General features: G+C 41.6%; 1 protein-coding gene across 1 annotated transcript in view; it reads left to right on the top strand.

Annotated features, from left to right (window-relative positions):
- The window catches only part of LOC129858385 (attractin-like protein 1), a 345360-nt gene that overhangs the window by 10213 nt on the left and 315976 nt on the right, over nt 1-19171 (top strand). The gene's annotated exons all lie outside the window — the stretch shown is intronic.

Raw genomic sequence — 19171 nt, 5'->3', positions numbered from 1 at the left:
AGTTATCTTAGATTAATTCAGACTATTTTGAGGAAGTGTATACTGTCTACGGCGTCTCGAGGGACGTTTTTCAAGTGTTTTTTTAAGGGTGTATGTGAGGCACAGATGTTCACTTTGCCTAGCCAAGTTCAGCCAGGAGAAAACCGAACATAATATGCAAATGACTTAACACTCCCCCATCTTTCTTTTTCTGAGAGCTGAGCCAGCTGACGTTTTTCTGAGAGTTCAGCCAGCTGACGTATGATCCATGCCTTGTTTCAAACCACATATGATTAGAGGTTTAATCATGTTGTTGGGATGTATTTGCTTGACTGGATGTTTCATCAAGGTCTGATCTCTTTTTTATGCCTTATGTTTTATAATGTGATATTATTTAGTCATCAAATATAAATTGTCAGTATCCATAATGACATGGCCATATCCATATCTGGTGTCAGAATGCTGAATGGACAGCGATACAGACGTCAAGTGGAATATGATCATAAGCTAGGTCACAAGGTACTGATACTACTGATACTGAGCTAAGCTACTGATACGGTTCTGCAGTGGCATCACTAAACACCACTGCAATGACTCTGGTGCTCAATGCAGTTCTATCTCTGAGTCCACCATAATAGTGCACATAGAATGATCTGCCAAGTCTAGTTCTGTAGTCTGGAAAAATTCTCGATTTCAGTAGACATCCAATTTATTGATCATGACGTTGGACTTGCAGTGGGCCTTTTGGCAAGGCAAGTATTTGGGCCCCACCCCATTTCGTCGAGAAGGGGGTAGCTGCAGCTCAATATGACGACCGGCGAGTGGGTGTGTCGAAATGAAAGTAGTGGGCGTGTGGAAAGGAGTGGGTGTGTCAAGCGCTCTGCTATAGGTTAGACGATTTTCATTAGGCAGTGTTTTTTTGTTTCTTACCGCGCAACTAACGTACCGCAAAAGTTTGGACTTCTGTTTTGAAGCCAGAGGATGAATCTGAGTTACCACTGCTGGCTTGCTTCTGAAGCTAAGCAGGGTTGGTCCTGGTCAGTCCCTGGATGGGAGACCAGATGCTGCTGGAAGTGGTGTTGGAGGGCCAGTAGGAGGCACTCTTTCCTCTGGTCTAAAAAATATCCCAATGCCCCAGGGCAGTGATTGGGGACACTGCCCTGTGTAGGGTGCCGTCTTTTGGATGGGACGTTAAACGGGTGTCCTGACTCTCTGAGGTCATTAAAGATCCCATGGCACTTATCGTAAGAGTAGGGGTGTTAACCCCGGTGTCCTGGCTAAATTCCCAATCTGGCCCTCAAACCATCATGGTCACCTAATAATCCCCAGTTTACAATTGGCTCATTCATCCCCCTCCTCTCCCCTGTAACTATTCCCCAGGTTGTTGCTGCAAATGAGAACGTGTTCTCAGTCAACTTACCTGGTAAAATAACGGTAAAATAAAATAAAATAAATAAAAAATTTCACTGTTAGTTTTACACAAATAATGGTAAATGTTCAGTTATAAAACTGACAATTGTTTTTATTTTTTATTAAAAGTACTGATGGTCTACTGTTGCTTCATGCGTTGTATACGTGTTCTTATATGTGAATGTCGCCCTGATATTGGCTACTAGGTAGCTACTACCTACGCCGTTGCTGAAGGACTCAGTCTCAGTGTTGTTGCCATTCATGCCCTCTACATGCAGTAGTAGATTGTAGGCCTATGCATGTATCAAGGTGACATGTAGATGGTTATCAATATTAGTTATTTCTTGTGTAGGTTGCTATCCTACTTTTAATAAAATCATGGGAGGGAAACTTGCCACGTCAGCTCCCGCCGGCGACACAGCTGTGATAGTCGCCCAGTAGGAACCACCTCAGGTCAGCAGGCACGTCGATACAACACCGGTGCACTGGTCGCCGGCTTATCGACTCATTGGTCTAGATTGGCAACAAATCTGCCCAATTAGCTGATTTGCTTTCCATACACCGACTCCTTTCAACACACATCCGGTCACCATAATTGGGCTGCCATTAACCATAGTTGATTTTGCCCGGAAGGCGGTGCTATACATAACAGTGGGCGTGGGTTTCTAAGTGCAAAGACAGTCCGATGCGCATCCAGGTTCAACCGAGAACCCTCCCCCTGGGACCTCATTCATAAATTAAGCTATGGTGGCTTTTATACATTTACAGTTTACAGTTGCACTTTCATATTAGTACATACTTGTCTTCATTTGAACTAACAATAGTTAGCTACCAATTCAATTCAATCTCAAATGTGAACAATGTGTAACGTCAAGTTTTGCTTGCTAGCCAACCAACAACATCAATGCCATATTAAGCCAATCTACTAAATTTACCTGAATCAAATATATAAACTGATCATGACTAGATTTAATCTAATTATCTGTGATTGGTTAGTCAACATGCAATAATACCTGTATACTGTCAATCACTAGCTAGGCTTCCATCCAATTCATTTTCATGCAGATATTCTAGAATCTGCATAAAGAAAATATATGCTTTTTCCCACCAGTGGTATGTTTCCACAAAATAAACTTATTGTGGATAAAAATCAGTGCGTGATGATGTAGTGTACACAAAATGTACTTTTTTGCTTAAAGGGAGGCTTTAGGATTTTGTCATTGAAGACCTTTATTTACTTCTCCAGAGTCAGATGAACTCATGGATACCATTTTTATTAGAACCCGACCGATAAATCAGTTTACCGATATTATCGTCCGATATTGGCCTTTCACATAAATATTTGTATCGGTCTTTATTCAACAGATAAAGCACCGATATTATATACATAGAATAAACAAATAAGTCTGCTCATTTGCGGTAATTTTATTAACATTTTCAATGCTTGCCTGTAGAGGGCGCACTAAGAGCGGCTCATTGAACATCACTCAGCCCTAGGTCACAAAGTGAGCGAGAGTAGGCATGGCGGTTTGACAGTGAGTAGCTTGCCACAGCCAGCGTATTTAAAAAGTAAATAATCAAAGTACACTTCACCAAGCAATTAGCAGCCCTGTCCTCATAACATTCTCACTTAGTTAACTTTAACTGGCTAGCTAGCCAGCAAGATAGTTAGCTTAGCTCTCTAGTGAGCAAGGTAGTTAGCTTAGCGAGCTAGCAATCTGTACTACTTATGTGCCAACACTAGACTGGCACCAAAGTGAACGCTCTTCCTTAATACAAAAATAACACTGTTACTGTCTGGGGATACTATGATAGCTAGGGTGCTTATTTATTTAGTTTTCTGAAATATGCAATCTGCAAAAAGCAATACAGTTGACTCAGACCTATTAAGTCATGGGGCAGCAGGTAGCCTGGCGGGTAGGAACGTTGGGCCATTAACTGAAAGGTTGCTGGATCAATCCCTGAGCTGACAAGGCAGTTAACCCACTGTTCATCGATGACGTGGATGTCGATTTAAGGCAGCCCCCCACACCTCTACATGTCAGTTGAAGTCATTCAGTTGTACAACATTCATGATAAGTAGCTAACGTGAGTTGGCTTACATTAGAATGTGTGACCAGTGCGGCAAGCATTTGCCTGCATAAATGTTTGCAATCATCAGTGCATGCCCTTTTGCAGTTGAAATGTATAGCCGATAAGGAACATATGGGTTCTGTAAGAAAACATTGTCGTAATGAACAGTTAGCTTGTGTTAGTCACAATGTACTGTCATGGTTCGTGCTATCCGGGATCGTTATGACGTGCCTACCCTATTGAAGTTGATGTTTAAAATACACTGCTCAAAAAAATAAAGGGAACACTAAAATAACACATCCTAGATTTGAATGAATGAACTATTCTTATTAAATACTTTTTTCTTTACATAGTTGAATGTGCTGACAACAAAATCACACAAAAATTATCAATGGAAATCAAATTTATCAACCCATGGAGGTCTGGATTTGGAGTCACACTCAAAATTAAAGTGGAAAACCACACTACAGGCTGATCCAACTTTGATGTAATGTCCTTAAAACAAGTCAAAATGAGGCTCAGTAGTGTGTGTGGCCTCCACGTGCCTGTATGACCTCCCTTCAACGCCTGGGCATGCTCCTGATGAGGTGGCGGATGGTCTCCTGAGGGATCTCCTCCCAGACCTGGACTAAAGCATCCGGATGGAGCGAGACATGATGTCCCAGATGTGCTCAATTGGATTCAGGTCTGGGGAACGGGCGGGCCAGTCCATAGCATCAATGCCTCCCTCTTGCAGGAACTGCTGACACACTCCAGCCACATGAAGTCTAGCATTATCTTGCATTAGGAGGAACCCAGTGCCAACCGCACCAGCATATGGTCTCACAAGGGGTCTGAGGATCTCATCTCGGTACCTAATGGCAGTCAGGCTACCTCTGGCGAGCCCATGGAGGGCTGTGCGGCCCCCCAAAGAAATGCCACCCCACACCATGACTGACCCACCGCCAAACTGGTCATACTGGAGGATGTTGCAGGCAGCAGAACGTTCTCCACGGCGTCTCCAGACTGTCACGTCTGTCACATGTGCTCAGTGTGAACCTGCTTTCATCTGTGAAGAGCACAGGGCGCCAGTGGCGAATTTGCCAATCTTGGTGTTCTCTGGCAAATGCCAAACGTCCTGCACGGTGTTGGGCTGTAAGCACAACCCCCACCTGTGGACGTCGGGCCCTCATACCACCCTCATGGAGTCTGTTTCTGACCGTTTAAGCAGACACATGCACATTTGTGGCCTGCTGGAGGTCATTTTGCAGGGCTCTGGCAGTGCTCCTTCTGCTCCTTCTTGCACAAAGGCGGAGGTAGTGGTCCTGCTGCTGGGTTGTTGCCCTCCTACGGTCTCCTCCACGTCTCCTGATGTACTGGCCTGTCTCCTGGTAGCACCTCCATGCTCTGGACACTACGCTGACAGACACAGCAAACCTACTTGCCACAGCTCGCATTGATGTGCCATCCTGGATGAGCTGCACTACCTGAGCCACTTGTGTGGGCTGTAGACTCCGTCTCATGCTACCACTAGAGTGAAAGCACCACCAGCATTCAAAAGTGACCAAAACATCAGCCAGGAAGCGTAGGAACTGAGAAGTGGTCTGTGGTTACCACCTGCAGAACCACTCCTTTATTGGGGGTGTCTTTTTAATTGCCTATAATTTCCACCTGTTGTCTATTCCATTTACACAACAGCATGTGAAATGTATTGTCAATCAGTGTTGCTTCCTAAGTGAACAGTTTGATTTCACAGAAGTGTGATTGACTTGGAGTTACCTTTTGTTGTTTAAGTGTTCCCTTTATTTTTTTGAGCAGTGTAGTTAAGGTAAGGGTTAAGGTCAGGGTTAGGTTACGATCCCATATCGGTCAGGCTCTAATTTTTATGTCTCTGTCCAGTATGAAAGAAGTTAGAGGTAGTTTAATGAGCCAATGCTAACTAGCGTTAGCACAAGTAATGGTATTCAATGGCTATCTGCTAGCACACTAGTCAGCAATTCTATTAGCGCTAGTTAGCAACTTCCTTCAAACCGCACGCAGAGACATAAAAATGGTATCCACGAGTTCATCTGACTCTGGGAAAGTTGATAAAGGGTCTCATTGCCAAGATCCTGAAGTATCCCTTCGAACTTTCATGTACCGAATAAAAAATCAAAAGTTCAATGTGTTTCCATCGCATTTTCATCTCTACTGATAGGTTTGTCACAAAAACTGGTGCATTAAATAGCAAATGTGCACCTGCACTCTAGCCAACAGCTTGCAGTGCGGGTTGGCTAGTCTACATAATGAGATTATTAGGGATAAGAGCGAGAATATTTTTATTTGTCAAACGGCAGTCAAGCATCGATCATCATGTTGCCAGAATAAGAACCCTCGATATTTATTGGAAAGCAGCATCAAGCTCATCCAGTTTCCATCACAGTTGTTGTGTTTTTTTTTCAATTAAAACTGTGGATGGAAAAGTGGTTACTCAGAGGAATTATTTGTGTTTCTGGCTTCTTTAAAGGCCCGGTGCAGTCAAACTAGATTTTCCTGTGTTTTTATATTTCCACACTATGAGGTTGGAATAATAATGTGAAATTATGAAAAGAATGATAATGCCCTTTTAGTGTATGAGTTGTTTAATTAAAAAGACTAAAAGACTTTAAAAAAATCGTCTGTCCTTGGTTGCAACACTCACTACCGAGTTCCAAACTGCCTCTGGAAGCAAGGTCAGCACAATAACTGTTCGTCGGGAGCTTCATGAAATGGGTTTCCATTGCCGATTAGCAGCACACAAGTCTAACAGGCTGACTACACCACTCGCGTTGCAAAATAAATGTAGAAATCTATATTATTCAGTTATTGCACCCACACTGCTCGCGCGCGCCAACAAGCTTTTTAGCCCTGTGTCCAAGGGCTAAAATATAAGTCAGTTCTATTTCTGACGCAGATCGCGCTGCAAGTCCTGCCTCTCCCATCTCCTCATTGGTTTATAGAAGCAGGTACCCACCTGCCATCTCCTCATTGGTTATATCCACGTGGTGACTGAAAAACGAAATAGATTGGTATGGTAATGCACCTAATTTATGAAAGTTGCCAATCGCAATATAAAGTCAAGACAAGAAAAAGCCAGGAAGGAGGAGAGATGACTAGAAACGATTCGGTTGACCATTTTATGTGTGGATTAATTGGTGGAGTAGAGGACCTTGTGCATTTCAGGTAAAATAACAGCTCAATGTTTATATCCAAGGACAAATTAGCTAGCAACAGCAAGCTAGCTAAATAGGACAATTGTGCAAGCTAGCTAGCTCAATTGCCATAAATGTTTAATGCTTTTTGACCTGTCCCCAAATTAATATAATTGGTTCAGAGTTTGTTTTGATATTTTAACCTCCGTGTCGTGATCGCGTTTGGTGTGGGGGTACAAAATACATTCATGCACCATGGCGCACGCGCACAGCTGGTTTGGGTTCTGTGTAAGATCACCATGCGCAATGCCAAGCATTTGCTGGAGTGGTTTAAAGCTCGCTGCCATTGGGACTTTGGAGCAGTGGAAACGTGTTCTCTGGAATGATGAATCACGCTTCACCATCTGGAAGTCCGACGGACAAATCTGGGTTTGGTGGATGCCAGGAGAACTCTACCTGCCTGAATGCATAGTGGCAACTGTAAAGTTTGGTGGAGGAGGATTAATGGTATGGGGCTGTTTTTCATAGTTCGGGCTAGGCCCCTTAGTTCCAGTGAAGGGAAATCTTAACGCTACAGCATACAATGACATTCTAGACGATTCTGTGCTTCTAACTTTGTGGCAACAGTTTGAGAAAGTCCCTTTCCTGTTTCAGCATGTTGAGATCGGTTTGGAAGAACTTGACTGGCTTGCACAGAGCCCTGACCTCAACCCCATTGAACATCTCTGGGATGAATTGGAATGCCGACTTCGAGTCAGGCCTAATCGCCCAACATCAGTCCCCGACCTCACTAATGCTCTTGTGGCTGAATGGAAACAAGTCCCTGCAGCAATGTTCCAACATCTAGTGGAAAGCCTTCCCAGAACAGTGGAGGCTGTTATAGCAGCAAAGGAGGGACCAACTCCATATTAATGCCCATGATTTTGGAATGAGATGTTCGATGAGCAGGTGTCCACATACTTTTGGTAATGTAGTGAACAAATTATTTTGGTCAATTAAGAACACATTTTTATTTATAATGACAGCCTACCGGGGAACAGTGGGTTAACTGCCTTGTTCAGGGGCAGAACGACAGATTTTTACCTTGTCAGCTCGAGGATTCAATCTAGCGACCTTTCGGTTACTGGCCAAACGCTCTAACTTACCTGTCGCCCCAATTGATGGCTATACATTTTTTTTCAGCAACTAGACCTACAGTAGATTACAAAACGTGCTCTGATATTGATCATCAATATCTACAGTGCCTTCAGAAAGTATTCACACCCCTTGACATTTTCCAAATGTTGTTGTATAATAATAGTGTTTAACATGATTTTTGAATGACTACCTCACCTGTGTACCCCACACATACAAATATCTGTAAGGTCCCTCAGTCGAGCAGTGAATTTCAACCACAAAGACCAGGGAGGTTTTCCAATGCCTCACAAAGAAGGGCACCTATTGGTAGAACAAAAACAGACACTGAATATCCCTTTGAGTATGTTGAAGTTATTAATTACACTTTGGATGGTGTATTTATACACCCAGTCCCTATAAAGATACAGGTGCCCTTCTTAAATCAGTTGCCAGAGAGGAAGGAAACCTCTTAGGAATTTCACAATGAGGTCAATGGTGACTTTAAAACAGAGTTTAATGGCTGTGATAGGAAAAAACCGAGAATGGATCAACAACATTGTAGTTATTCTACAAAACTAACCTAAATGACAGAGTGAAGAGAAGGAAGACTGTACAGAATTCAAATATTCTAAAACGTGCATCCCGTTTTCAACGTTTTCATGTACTAAATAAAGTAAAACTGCAAAAAATGTGTCAAAGAAATTAACTTTATGTTCTGAATACAGAGCTTTATGCTTTATGGGGCAAATCCAACACAATACACCACTGAGAACCACTCTTCATATTTTGAAGGATGTTGGTGGCTGCATCATGTTATGGGTATGCTTGTCATTGGCAGGGACTAGGGAGTTTTTTGGGGGGATAAAAAGAAACGGAACAGAGCTACGCACAGGCAAAGTCCTAGAGGAAAACCCTCTTAGAAACGTACTCAGAAAGACTCACAGCTGTATTTTCAAGACATTTGCTACAATTTCTAAAAACATATTTTCATTTTGTTGTAATCGGGTATTGTGTGTATAATATTTAATCAATTTTGAATTCAGGCTGTAACACAACAAAATGTGGAATAAGTCAAGGGGTATGATTACTTTCTGAAGGCACTATATATTTCCCAAAAGGCATAATCGTGGAGATGGGTGATTAGAAGTTCCTAGACACAATGAAGAAATCGCACATACATTATCCCAAAATGGTGTCAATTTGTCACAGGACCACATCATATGTAATAGGGTTCCTTTGTGCTTTTTGCATTTCCAAAAGAGATGTGACATTTCTGTGTGCATTACATGCATTCTGGTAGGAGTGTAGTAAGTCCTATGAATTATCTTAAATTGCAGTATTTTATGTCTTAGGTTGTTGGAGCAGGTATGAGCATTTTTATATCTGTAACCAATGGTTCTCCTCAATTTCTTCTTTAGATCTGTTTCCCATGTTTCCCTTCTAGGTTCTGAACCATCAGTTATTTTTGACGAAAGGTACTTAATTGTTACCCAGAAATGATTTGATATTGAGATAAAAACGGCTGCATTGGACCTTTAAACGATTCATTTAATCGGTGTCCTTGGTCTTAGTTATTTGCGCAAGGGCCTATACATGAGACCAACTTTACCATATTATCCTGGAGGCATACTTACACACCCAGTCTCATTACTTTGCGTGAATGATATCATCTTTAAACAATGCGAAATTCAAATACACAATCATTTGTTTAGCTTCTTTCCATTCTGTGGCAGTATGAAATAGCAAACATAAGATGAATTCAGTGATTACATTTGTTTACTTCATCTTTGTGGCTCCCTGATGAAACAGTAACATCCATTACTGTAGTTAGGTTTAGCCAACCTGTACTCTATGGCTTAGCGGTGTGTTGAGTAGATTCCATGATCCGGACATGAGCAAGTGCTCGTCTCGTTCATGTACTCGTATGCGTGCTGAAATCTACACCCACCGTGACGTATAGCACCGACCACCGGGTGAAATGGTGTGAAAAGAGTGTGTCACGTGGTTCATGGCTGACTACCTGTATAGATTGAGTGGAAAATAGTAAATTCCTACTCACACGTAAAGTGCTGTGATTGATAATGAACACATAACTTATTGCTGGCAGATTGAGTGTGAAAGCCTCTTAAAACTGGTCAACGTGATTGGAAATAGTGAATAGGTAGGCTTATTTGGTTATGAACATTGATCAACCATCCCTGAGTGTAGAGTTGGCTTAGGGGAGGGTCTGCAGATTTTTCCTTTAGTACAGGCCTTGATTGATGGCCTGTATTGGCCTAATGTGAGGAGTTGAGGGAATCAGCACCTTTGCATCATCCAGCAACTTTCACACTTGGACCATTTGTCATCATCCTCTGGACTCACTATTTAAAAGGAAGGGTAGACACTACTGGGTCACACTTGTCAGAGCTTGTTGAATAGATTTTGATTGGGTTAAAACCTGCATGTCTGTCATCAGGAGGCAAATGACAGCACATTTGATATTTCAAATTAAATGGCCCAGGCAGATGATGTGGTTACAATGAATTAAGGTATTTGCTGCACTAAATACATTTTTTTTATTTTATTATTGTGGAACTATTTTAGTGCTATAATGTTACTTAGGCCTATTTGCATTATTTACCTTGAAACTACTGTGAAATAACTGTAATTACTGTCATATTTCTAAATACCAACCATTTATTATCTGAGGACAACTAAATAGAGTAATCTTAATCTAATTTAAATGTAATTCATTTTCAGCAGAGGATGTTCTTTACCTCAATCTTTTAGGATTTAGGGGTCACTGGTCCAGTTTTATGTGGGACTAGTACTGTTTGTGGAGGGTAATGCCAAGTCATGTGAGAATGGGAACTGGATCTAACCTGAGTGTGGGGCGCTGAAGAGGGATTCTAGGCAGCACATTGATTTAATGAAGTGCCCCCATCTATGACCAGATGAAAGCTGGTCATTTCATCCCATTCAAACCAATGAGTTTGTTTATGCTCTCAACCAAAAATGGTTTGTCCTTACATTTGCCCTGGCTGATTTTATGTCCATGCTGTCTATGTTAAAAATTATTATGATTCTTTTTTTTTATCTCCAGATTTTAATGTCAGAAATGGCAAGTGTACAGTTCCTGTCCGGGCGAATATCTATTGGACAGACGCACGTAACATCATCTGACGCAATAATGCAATATTTTTGTTCTGGGTTTTCCGAGAGCATCTGATTCATTAGGGTGTTTCAAATAGTTTAGTGGATTACAACAAGTTCATTATCAGTGGCAAATAGGGAAGTTGGAACTTCACAGATGCTGTGTGAGGTTCATAAAAGCTTAAGTGCCAATCAATGAGAGACAGACAGATGCATGAAAAAACATGTGGTTCATCCTTACATTGACTGTGCATGATGTTAGAGTTGTTCTATTGTAATCAGTAAAATATGTGAGTTAGCAGAGTGGGAACAGCATGCTTTGTTTGTCTATTGATTTTGATATCTGTGCTTTTTATGGCACTGCGGCCCTCTCTAGTCTGTTTCCCTGAGTGTGATTGTCTGACTGTCCCACAGGCTGGATGCCGCAAACAGAGCCAGACAGATCTTGCAACTTGTAGCTAACCTATACATTCATTATTTACACAAACAAACACAGTTTCAACCGAGATGCTGCCAAAAACAAAATTCAGGCTACGAGCACTCGCTGGCATCCTAAATGTAAAAAATGATAGCTCATACTCGTACAGCCTGATAAAGAGGTCAAATTAAGTTTATGTATTGTTTTGAATGCAGGACAAAAACATTGTCTCTGCCAGTTTTGCACATCTGGCAATGAAGCACTTTTGTTATTTTATTCTCTGTCCTCTTATACAGCCAAATAAATTTAAACTCAGTTTTTCACAATTCCTGACATTTAATCCTAGTAAAAATTCCCTGTTTTAGGTCAGTTAGGATCACCACTTTATTTTAAGAATGTGAAATGTCAGAATAATAGTATAGATAATGATTTATTTCAGCTTTTATTTCTTTCATCACATTCCCAGTGAGTCAGAAGTTTACATACACTCAATTAGTATTTGGTAGCATTGCCTTTAAATTGTTTAACTTGGGTCAAACGTTTCGGGTAGCCTTCCACAAGCTTCCCACAATAAATTGGGTGAATTTTGGCCCGTTCCTACTGACAGAGCTGGTGTAACTGAGTCAGGTTTGTAGGCCTTCTTGCTCGCACACACTTTTTCCGTTCTGCCCACACATTTTCTATAGGATTGAGGTCAGGGCTTTGTGATGGCCACTCCAATACCTTGACTTTGTTGTTCTTAAGCCATTTTGCCACAACTTTGGAAGTATGCTTGGGGTCATTGTCCATTTGGAAGACCCATTTGTGATCAAGCTTTAACTTCCTGACTGATGTTTTGAGATGTTGCTTCAATTTAACCACACAATTTTCCTCCCTCATGATGCCATCTATTTTGTGAAGTGCACCAGTCCATCCTGCAGCAAAGCACCCCCACAACATGATGCTACCACCCCCGTGCTTCACGGTTGGAATGGTGTTCTTCGGCTTGCAAGCCTCGCCCTTTTTCCTCCAAACATAACGATGGTCATTATGGCCATCAAAAGAATCAAAAGAAATCAAGCCATCAAAAGAACCAAACAGTTCTATTTTTGTTTCATCAGATCAGAGGACATTTCTCCAAAAAGTATGATCTTTGTCCCCATGTGCAATTGCAAACCGTATTCTGGCATTTTTTATGGCGGTTTTAGAGCAGTGGCTTCTTCCTTGCTGAGCGGCCTTTCAGGTTATGTCGATATAGGACTCGTTTTACTGTGGATATAGATACTTTTGTACCTGTTTCCTCCAGCATCTTCACAAGGTCCTTTGTTGTTGTTCTGGAATTGATTTGCACTTTTGGCACCAAATTACGTTCATCTCTAGGAGACAGAAAGCGTCTCCTTTCTGAGCAGTATGACGGCTTTGTGGTCCCATGGTGTTTATACTTGCAAACTATTGTTTATACAGATGAATGTGGTACCTTCAGGCATTTGGAAATTGCTCCCAAGGATGAACCAGACTTGTGGAGGTCGACAATTTTTTCCTGAGGTCTTGGCTGATTTCTTTTGATTTTCCCATGATGTCAAGCAAAGAGGCACTGATTTTGAAGGTAGGCCTTGAAATACATCCACAGGTACACCTCCAACCTACTCAAATTCAATCAATTAGCTTATCAGAAGCTTCTAAAGCCATGACATAATTTTCTGGAATTTTCCAAGCTATTTACAGGAACAGTCAACTTAGTGTATGTATACTTCTGACCCACTGGAATTGTGATACAGTGAATTATAAGTGAAATAATCTGTCTGTTAACAATTGTTGGAAAAATTACTTGTGTCATGAACAAAGTAGATGTGCTAACCGACTTGTCAAAACTATAGTTTGTTAACAAGACATTGGTGGAGTGGTTGAAAAACAAGTTTTAATGACTCCAACCTAAGTGTATGTAAACTTCCGACTTCAACTGTAGGAAAATGTGAAGGTTACGAGTGGACATAAATTTGAGGCGATTGCCTCCTGCTTGGCCCATGTTGGCTTATTCTCCCACACTTTACTTTTCCCTCCTTTTATCTAATCTCTTCTTTATCTCTCTTCTTTTCTCTTTGTTTCTTGACTCTACCTTTCTTGACTCTACCTAGGTTTCACCAAAAACCTATTGCTCATGTTTTTAAAGTGGTATAATCTGAAAATACATAATTGCTACAGAACCAGTAAATATGTTTCCTTTTACTCTAGTGAATCTGCAGTACATTGTGCACTTAGCGAGGGATAATAATGTTATGATTTTTCAAAGGAAACTTCTGATATGGGGGATTCTAGGCCTCTGGTCGTTTAAACTTGCCTTTTCAAGAATTTATCAAACATTGTACAAGCCATTGAACTCGGAACACTGAACTCAGAAGAGAAGATTCAAGTAGATATACATCTCTATAGTAGCTGTACTTGCCTAATTATAACATCATTCCCACCAGAAATCAAATCCCTTTTTGACAAGAATATGAGAATCATAAAGATATGTATACAATGTTAATCAGAGAGCATCCTGGTGAGCACAGTATCTAATTAACGAATCTAGATAGCCGGTCTGCTTGTTACTTTCCCCTCACCCTTCCTCTCTCCATTCCCTCACCACCTCTCTCCATTCCCTTATCCCCTTCCCTCCATTTCTTATCTGCATTTCTAGAAGTTGTTGTAAGCTCTGAGGAGCACCATATAATCTCTGTGATGTAAATAGCCAAAACGAAACGGATATTACAATCTGTATTCGTTGCTGCATCTCCCCCTATCTACTCTATTTGCATTTGTTCCTCCTCAGTCCCTCCAGTCCTGATGTGCTTCTCTAACTTAGCTCGGGACGTGGAATTTGGAAACGGATCAGAGTGTGAAAACTGCTAGAGACCTCATGCATATGTAAGCCAAGGAGGGGTGAAGTATCCAAAACATGAAGGCCTTCTTTCCTGCACGGACAGCCTGAACAGCTCTGAGAGGAGGGATTGTAAAGTTGTTTTGAGAACATGACACTCTGTATTTATAGAGCAAAGAACATCAAGCACTTCTTTTTACACAGCCTCTCAGTTTCCTCAGCATCCAAACCCTCTGGGGGTTTTCTGAAAATGGTGTCACATACTGTATACAGGCGAGGTGGTGAGAACCATCCCTGCACAGCGTAGACTGAAAAATAACTACTGTACAGGGAGTGTGCACGCAAATAGTACAAGAAAATTGCACATGACCCTGCTCGCACCACATCAGGATGTGGTCTCTGAAAATGAACACAGTTAGGGCCTTTCTTTATTCATAAAGACCTCTGAGACTTCTAAATGAGAATGGGCTGCTCTTCTACTCCCTGGTCTACTGACAAGCCCCTCAGAGCTCCTTCCACTAGACCACATTTCATAAATGCACTATATTGTATCGGGCTGCTATGCGTGTCTTATAAATACTGGAATATACTGAATTTAATGTTGTTTTTGTACAATGCTCATGACATTACAAACAGAGTTCCCTTGTGGCCATTTAGACACGGCTATGATGTGGTGGACTGAACCATTTGACGACTGGGATACTGGAGACTCAACATCTAAACCACAAACATCTGGTTCGCCCCTTCAGGATTACCTGTAAAACGACATGATATTAAAGAGCATGACTGATATAAATATAGCCATGTTGGGTTTTGATCCCTGTGGATCAAGATAATCAGCTCTCCCAGTGGCATCGACAATGAAGCAAATGAAAATAGACATATTTCAGTTGAAACAAACCTAAATGTCTGACCAGATCTACTGTAGAAATGGCTTGCCTGTCCTAGGAACAGTTAATGTTTCCCAAACTTCTGTTAAATGGTTGATGGGCAATGGCTGTTCTGGTGTTGATGTGCATACTTTAGGGAGAGAAGGCATAGGAGTCCAGTTCTGTCTAGTTCTCACAGGCGTATCCTACATATTTTAGTTGTCTGAGAACACAGGAGTGACCTCTTACATCACCAAATATGTGTTTCTCATACACAGTGTGTGTGTCTGTGTGCGTGTCTGTGTGTGTGTGTGTCTGTGTTGTGATTACCGTTATGCATGTTTAAGCCTCAGGCGGGGTACAGTGATGACGCAGCTGATAGTGGGTATTTTTTTGTGCACAGTGAATTGAAATTGCCACTGTGTTAAGCTAAGCTGTGTGTTTGAAGGGTGGTGTGGGGGAGAGCTGGATGGCCATCTGTCCAGGGAGTGAGGTAGCCCTTTCCTGTAGTTGAATGACTGAGTGCCCTCTAGTGGCCTCATGGGTGGAACGTTATTAATATATTTCATAATTATTTAATTAAAATAATAATAATAATAACTCAGAAAATCTGGTATTTCTATGTCAAACGCCTTTATTATATTTCAGTCTTTTGAGATGTACACTACCGTTCAAAAGTTTGGTGTCACTTAGACATTTCCTTGTTTTTGAAAGAAATACAGTGTAGACATTGTTAATGTTGTAAATTACTATTGTAGCTGGAAACGGCAGATTTTTTTAATGGAATATCTACATAGGCTTACAGAGGCCCATTATCAGCAACCATCACTCCTGTGTTCCAATGGCACGTTGTGTTAACTGATCCAAGTTTATAATTTTAAAAGGCTAATTGATCATTAGTAACCCCTTTTTCAATTATGTTATCACAGCTGAAACTGTTGTGCTAATTAAAGAAGCAATAAAACTGGCCTTCTTTAGACTAGTTGAGTATCTGGCGCATCAGCATTTGTAGGTTCAATTACAGGCTCAATATGGCCAGAAACAAAGAATTTTCTTCTGAAACTCATCAGTCTATTCTTGTTCTCAGAAATGAAGGCTATTCCATGGGAGAAATTACCAAGAAACTGAAGATCTCATACAACGCTGTGTCCTACTCCCTTCACAGAACAGCACAAACTGGCCCTAACCAGAATAGAAAGAGGAGTGGGAGGCCCGGTGCACAACTGAGCAAGAGGACAAGTAATTTAGAGTGTCTAGTTTGAGAAACTAATGCTTCGCAAGTCCTCAACTGGCAGCTTCATTAAATAGTACCCGCAAACACCAGTCTCAACGTCACAGTGAAGAGGCGACTCCGGGATGCTGGCCTTCTAGGCAGAGTTGCAAAGAAAAAGCCATATCTCAGAATGGCCAATACAAATGTAATATTAAGATGGGCAAAAGAACACCGACAGGACAGAGGAACTCTGCCTAGAAGGCCAGCATCCCGGAGTCGCCTCTTCACTGTTGACGTTGAGACTGGTGATGGTTGCTGATAATGGGCCTCTGCACGCCTATGTCGATATTCCATTTTAAAAAATCAGCTGTTTCCAGCTACAATAGTCATTTACAACATTAACAATGTCTACACTGTATTTCTGATCAATTTGATGTTATTTTAATGGACAAAGAATGTGCTTTTCTTTCAAGAACAAGGACATTTCTAAGTGACCCCAAACTTTTGAATGGTAGTGTATATAAAGTGTAATATTGGGATGCATAACCATGTGTGCGAGGTCTATACTTTTGTTTCAAAGTAGATTTGTTTAAGACTACCAAGAAACACTGATTTATCCCACTGCAGTAAAAGGTTAATCCTGCTATGATGAGAGAGAGGGCCATCCCTCATGTAAGAATAGACACACACACACACACACACACACACACACACACACACACACACACACACACACACACACACACACACACACACACACACACACACACACACACACACACACACACACAGTTGTAACTGTGTAACTTATGACTCATGCTCTCCCTATTTTCCCAGAGGCTAGAAGGCCAGGAGGCTCCAACGATGTCACTATGTTTTCTGTGACCGTCACCATCACCATGGGATTATCATGAAGAATGAGAGAATGCTTGTTGTGATTTGAAAAGTGGAACAATGTGGTCTGCTTTCTTTCTAAGATGTTTGTAATCACTGCATGTATCCCTCTCTATTCAGTATACCCACTGCTTATGTAGACATAGAAATCAAATTAGAACACTTAAAATTATTTCTCCGCCTTGTGTGAGTATGGCCATGGTTATATCTCTTTCTGACAGACACCTTCCGTCTCTGAAGGAGGTATTAGTGTCCTCTGATGGTCGCCTGTCTTGAGCTCATCAATTGAATAGCTATTACAATGTGGGCATTCAACATGTAAATGTTGGCATTCCTTTCTCTTCCTAAATGGAAGTTTGACAGTGGTTCTGCCTACCATTCTCTGGTCTGTCAGTGTCTGTGTCAGTCAGTCTTTGTTAGTCGTGAAAGAGTGTCTGCTTCAGTGTGGAGTCGCTTCCATCAACAGGGAGTTAGAACCATAGAACCCTGCACCTCACAATAGTTTTCTCACCCAGTTGATGATGTCATGCCAGTTTTGGCATGCTCCACAAAAGCAGAGCGATCAATGATAATTTGTCCCAATCGTAGCAATCCCATTCCCCCTGCTCTTTATGCTATTCACCAAGAAGAATAGGCTGAGCAGATCAATTAAGTGCCAGGTGCAATTGTGGTGTGAGATTGTCAAGTAAGATGAATTGTTATCCTTCTTTAATGGACCAGGCCAATTATTAAGATGCAGAGGGGGAAAATAATCAATTTAAATAAATGTCTGCTACAAAGTGGGGTCATTTGGTTTGCCCTTCCCTCTTGCACAAATTATTATATTCTGAGCCAGTGAGGTATCCGTGGAGGTGCTAAGAATTGTCAGCAATTTGTATTGAATTAATTTGTCTATCTGTAGTTATAGGTTTCATTGTGTATTTTTTCGTCAATGTCCTGTGTGTGTGGGAGCAATTGTTGAATCAGTGTGGGACTGTGTATAGGAGGTGAGGGATACTTTGGGATTTTGGCAATGAGGCCCTTTATCTACTTCTCCAGCATGCTAGCAGATGCCCATAGACTTCCAGTCATTGCGCTAACGCTAGTTAGCAGTGGCTCGGAAACTAGCTCTAACTTCCTTCGTACTGGACATACAAATGGTATCCACGAGTTCATCTGACTCTGGGGAAGTAGATAAAGGGCCTCATTGCCAAGTATCCCTTTAATGTCATGTGTCTGTGTGTGTGTGTGCATTTGTCGAATCAGCATTTGTTTGTACATACACTGAGTTAGGTTTAGTCAGTTGAACTGTAGTTTGATAGATTGCACAGCATTGCTGTAAAATGTCTCCCCGTGTGGCGTCTCCAAGGGAGGAGGTATTACGCACTTCAACTCCTTGACCATTGGCGTTGTCAAGCTGTGTCTCAGCGGTGTCTAGGGCGGAATGTTCATTCAGTGTTATGGATTCTGTGTGTCCCTGCTGGAGTTGTTATGGTTTGCCTGGCTGAGTGCATCTCTCTCTCTAGGAACACATGGGAACACCAGGGAGTGGAGTGATGGTTCATGTAGAGTTCACAACAAAACCTGTGATTGAACCGAGTGCGCTGTGATTACTTCAGCTTTCTGGGGCTTTTCTTCCTTCACCCCCATGCCCTGTCTGTCATTTGATCTCTCTCTCTTTCTTACTCTCCCCATCTTTCTCTCTCCCTCACCCTCTATTTCTGTCTTTCTCTCCCTGCTGGATGCGTTTAGTTGTTCCTTTTCTGTCAAGCTGCACTAATGACCACTCATGAATGCACCCTGGAAAGCAGAGTCCACACCCCCATTTCAAAAGGCCTCTTTTCATAACTGATTTCATAACCCAAGCATTTGCTGGTTGGCGGTGTGGTGGTTTAAACTACACAGTGTGGTTTGATTATTTGACTTAATTTGGGTTATTTGACCGTGTTCATTCCTGGGTCTGCTCATGTGGTTTATTTTTCTTAGCTGCCTCTAGCTATGTTCTGACAGCTTAGTTAAGCTGTGGGAAGAGTTAAGTCACCAACACCAACGTTGTGTGAGAGAGGCTTCATAGCTATGATCCTTTACATATAAAAG

This window comes from Salvelinus fontinalis, chromosome 1, assembly GCF_029448725.1.
Source record: "Salvelinus fontinalis isolate EN_2023a chromosome 1, ASM2944872v1, whole genome shotgun sequence".
In the NCBI taxonomy this organism is placed as follows: domain Eukaryota; kingdom Metazoa; phylum Chordata; class Actinopteri; order Salmoniformes; family Salmonidae; genus Salvelinus; species Salvelinus fontinalis.
The sequence above is the reverse complement of the archived record's forward strand: the minus strand, read 5'-3'. Positions and strand labels throughout refer to the sequence as shown.